The sequence below is a fragment of the Fragaria vesca genome, linkage group LG2 (assembly GCF_000184155.1).
Source record: "Fragaria vesca subsp. vesca linkage group LG2, FraVesHawaii_1.0, whole genome shotgun sequence".
Taxonomy (NCBI): Eukaryota; Viridiplantae; Streptophyta; class Magnoliopsida; order Rosales; family Rosaceae; genus Fragaria; species Fragaria vesca.
In genome coordinates this window covers 5027934-5032417 of record NC_020492.1, presented here as the reverse complement: position 1 = coordinate 5032417, position 4484 = coordinate 5027934, and positions in this window count along the sequence as shown.

The following is a 4484-nucleotide window of genomic DNA, read 5'->3' as shown; positions in this document are numbered from 1 at the left end:
ATGCATGCTCACGTACGGCTCAATCATGCAATTAAACACCACTCCTTTCTTTATTCAAGGGAACGGCGGGATGCTGGCGAGATTCCTTGAGATGCCATCGAGATACTCATAAGCCATGCACGGGTCGCGTCAAGATGTTTATTAATTAAAGAAGACATCACATGCGAGATCGCTCCTTCAAACAATTAAAGATAATTGCCTCTTATCTAATCATGTTGGCGGCTCACAGTTCACGTCTCTCTCTTAGTACCACACGAAATCTTCTCATGTAAAGTCAACTCTGCGCCAACTTCAATCGAGCTCGCATGACTTTGTAGGCGAGGTGACCCGCTTCTAGTAAACCCAATATTACTCGGGCTCGCCGGTGTGGACCATGAATTTAATTAACATTCACTTTAGACAATTACTGTCCAGTAAAATATTAATTTGGGTGTAAACATTATTCAGATTGAATATTATTTACCAACAAGAACAAGCTAAGTGTCGTTGGTATGAATAATTTGATTATACTGATCGATACCTGCAGGCATGCATGTCCAGTACCCCAACCCGACATAATATATAGTACGTTTTGGTATTGGGTGAAAGAAGGTGCAACCTGAGCTTCATTCCAACTAAATGAATCACATATATACTACCTTAATCTAAACTTAATTACTTGATTCTCTTAGCTTACTCATCTCCTAGCTTCATCCTTCCTCTTAGACCCTTACTATAGTTTCTTCATGCATCTTGTTTCCATGAATAGCTTATGCCTGGCATACGTTTCAATTAGATTATTCAAAAGAAGGGTCGAGCTAGCATTTGTAGCATACGTTTCAATTCCATTGTTCAAAGGAAGGGTCGAGCTAGCATTTGTCTTTTACGCCCCCCAAGTGACAAAATTAAGAAAACACTTGAGTTCATTACGACGACAGATTCCAATTCAAGGTCAAGTAATAACAAGACAAAGAGTTGGCCAACTATAGAATCCATTTCCTTAATGTTAATCGATTATTGTCCAGGAACTAAAGGGGACATGTTAAGAAGAAACCAGCGCAAGATAGAAGAAGTCCGGCCGGTAAGGAAAGTAGTGAACAGAGTTTGGTGCTGGAAAGGTGCACGGTAGCTTCATGAAACTAACAAGGATTATAATTAAACAATAACAAACAAACGTTGTATATGGATTATTATTGTACCGATATTGTGTCGTTGTCTAACAATTAGGGATAAAGAAGCCTAATTAAGAAGGCTAATAAAAAGGGGCATAGACATGGTGAGAGTTGGAGAGAACTAGTTGAGATCGAGGGCAAAGGGATCTGGAAGTGTATGTATATGTGGGTGAGGTGTATGGATGTCGAAGTTGTTAGGTGGTGGTCGCTAGGTTGATGGTGATGGATCCCAGAAGTCCCTCTAGAATATCAGTCAACTTTATGTCATATTCACTAGCTATCAAACTCTCGTATATGTATTTTTCTTTATTTGGAGAATTTTGATTAATAATATTCACCAGCTTCATCGACCCATGTCATCTCCTTATTAATAAATCTCCCTACCTGCCCTACAATCCTCTTCTGGCTTTATATATCTTGTAAACGTATGTGAGAGTGAGAGATAAGCCGATACTCGATAATGTTCTTTTATCTAATTAAACCTCACATGTCATGTTGTATGTTAGCTATTATTCACATTGATTATCAATACAATGGCCGGAGTACTCTACGTCCAAAGAAAATTTCAGGTCTTTAATAATTTGGCCGGTTTTCAATTATAAGTTAAAAGTTTAAGCTAGAGAAATGAGACTCTTGTTCATACCAAAACTAGAAATGAGACTCGATCGTTCTCGTATCTTCGTTAGATAGATATGTATATATATACTAAAAAATATTAAAACAATCAAGATCTGTCTCTTTAACATGAAGTTTTATATGATTGATAAATATCGCTCTTTTACAGGGGCGGAACTACATTTTGTCATAAAAGGGGTCCAGACCCCCCCCCTAGCATCATCTATCTCAACATAAATCACTATATAAACCTCACACTATTGTAGTAATTTAGTGTTAATTCATTCATGAAACCCCCCCTAATCAATGACAATGACAACTAAGGAACATAAAAAAGGGAGATTAACAGCCAATTACACCTAATTTATTAAAGGAAATACGAAAATGTTGCTTAAATTTACAAGATTTTGCAATTAATTATATTGATGTATAGCTTATTTAATTGTTTTATTTTATAAAATTTGATAAAGTATGTTTGGCTTGTTACATTCAACATTATTATTTTCTATACTATCATCTTCTATATCTCGGCCCCTCTAAGGTTCCAATCCTGGCTCCGCTTCTGCTCTTTTATATAAATTTCTTGTTATAGTTTAAACGCCGGGTTGAAGAAAGCATATTGCAGCCTCCTCAGGTCGGCTTTGCTTATGTACAGATCCATATGAACTACAATTTTGAATCATGATCGGTTAAGGGTTCAAAAGGATATAGTGAGATCCATTCGGTGTTAGTCTTGTAGTTTTGCTTAAAACTCCCGTCGACATTGCATCATTTATGCCTCTCGAAACCAAAACCACAATTAAAGACATACCCTAAACTCTGATACAGATTGAAAGCTAGAATCCTTTGCTTACTGATGAGAAATGATCAGGCCCGGACCTGAGATTTTGAGGCCTGAGTCGAACTCTCAGAGTTGGGTCCTAATTTATATATATATATATATATATAAAATAGCCTATAACATCCAAAAATATATAGGATTTTTATGCAAAATACTTATTATGCAAATAGGATTCCAAAACATTGATGGTTTAGTAATCTTAATTGTATTATAAATCCTATCAATACAACCAATATTTTACCTAATCGTGTTTGGCTGCTTCTATTTAATATTTTAACTTTTTTATGGGTATAAATTTAAAGTAGTAATTGATGGTTTGGGTCTCTTATCACGTGTAATTGTCTTTGTTTTAAGATAGTTGTCTTTAATTCATGTCAGATTACACAGCCAAAAAAGCTATTGAAAAAAAAAAAAAAAAAATTTGGACAACTATAAATTTTTTTTTTAGGCCCTGAGTTCCAAGCCTCTTATGCCTCTATTCAAATCCGGGCCTGGAAATGATACATTTCTTGGCATATATTGAAGACTATTCATGCGTGACATCAACGATAATTGATTAGATGATATGTAGGTGTGTATTCCTCGTCACAGGTACTTTTGTTAACTGATTTGTTTTGGTTTGATGTCACATGATTATTATATATGCTTTTTACCAAACAAAGGGAAAAGACAAAAATATAAAGAGGGAGGGAGCAAAATAGTAGGTAAAATTTGATATAAGGTGCCTGCAATTGCATCATTGCCTCTATAAAAGATTGGTTTTGGAAGACCAAACAGATGGGTAGGTCGAAATCTTTGATAACGGTGAATTAATAATAATAATCATATTCATGCCAGATTTGAATATAAAGAATGAGACTAAAAGAAACCCCAAATCAGAAAACTGAAGCAAATCCAACATCTATAATTATCTGCAGTCCGACTTTCATTAGTGGCATGTCAAGTCTCAGTTAGTTGAGGAGTCAATTTTATGTGTGCAAAGTTGCAGCATCCATGAACCATATCCTTCCTTCCTTGTATATGTGAGTGTATACAGGTCCATATATGCGGGCATCGTAGATATATTAGTCCAGATTACAATATTTTGATTAGTTAGTGTTACTGTCATGATGGATCTCCGATATATACAAGTCGGTAAGAACGGCAAGAAGTCCGTGTGACTGATCGAGATGTTTTTCCACAAGCTAGTTGGAGCTGGAGGGGTCATTATTTGATTGTTTAGACTGCAAATCAACTTGTGCATGGTGGTATTCCAAATTCCAAAATGAAAGGGTTTTAATTCTAGGTCAGGACTGGATTGAGAAATTTGAGATCGATGAGGTAAAGATGTTGATGGAAATGGAAGACATGTATGATTCTTTATAGATGAAGTTGTGCTGGTTTTGCTTCAGAAAAAAATTCGAACTCTCTGTAGCTCTTTGTCTTGCGATAGGGTCCGGTTTTGGACAATAACCAGAATGCAAGCATGCATGTTTTAGGTAATGGCCTCAGGATTCACTATAAGCACAATATTAAACAGGCCAGAAAGGAATAGCAACCAACTAATTATAATATAACTTGGTAAGAGGCTACCTGTTTGGGGCCTTTGATCCAAATTAAGAACAGTGTTCTTCATATTAGGGGAAGGAGTTGGGTTCTTAGCGCGGCTTTCAGGATTATTAATCATCAAGGCTAGGGTTGCTACTGTTTTGTTTTCTTCAGATTTTTTGGCCTTTGTTTTTGTTTTTTGAATAGTTTTTGTGAATCTTGTTGCTGGAATGGGCCATTCCGGCCTGCTACTTTTCTATTTGGGTGTCCATAGTTCGTTCTACTTGATAAATAGTTTTTTGGTGTACGACACCCCGACAAATCTGACAAAACACAAGGTTTAAGGTTTT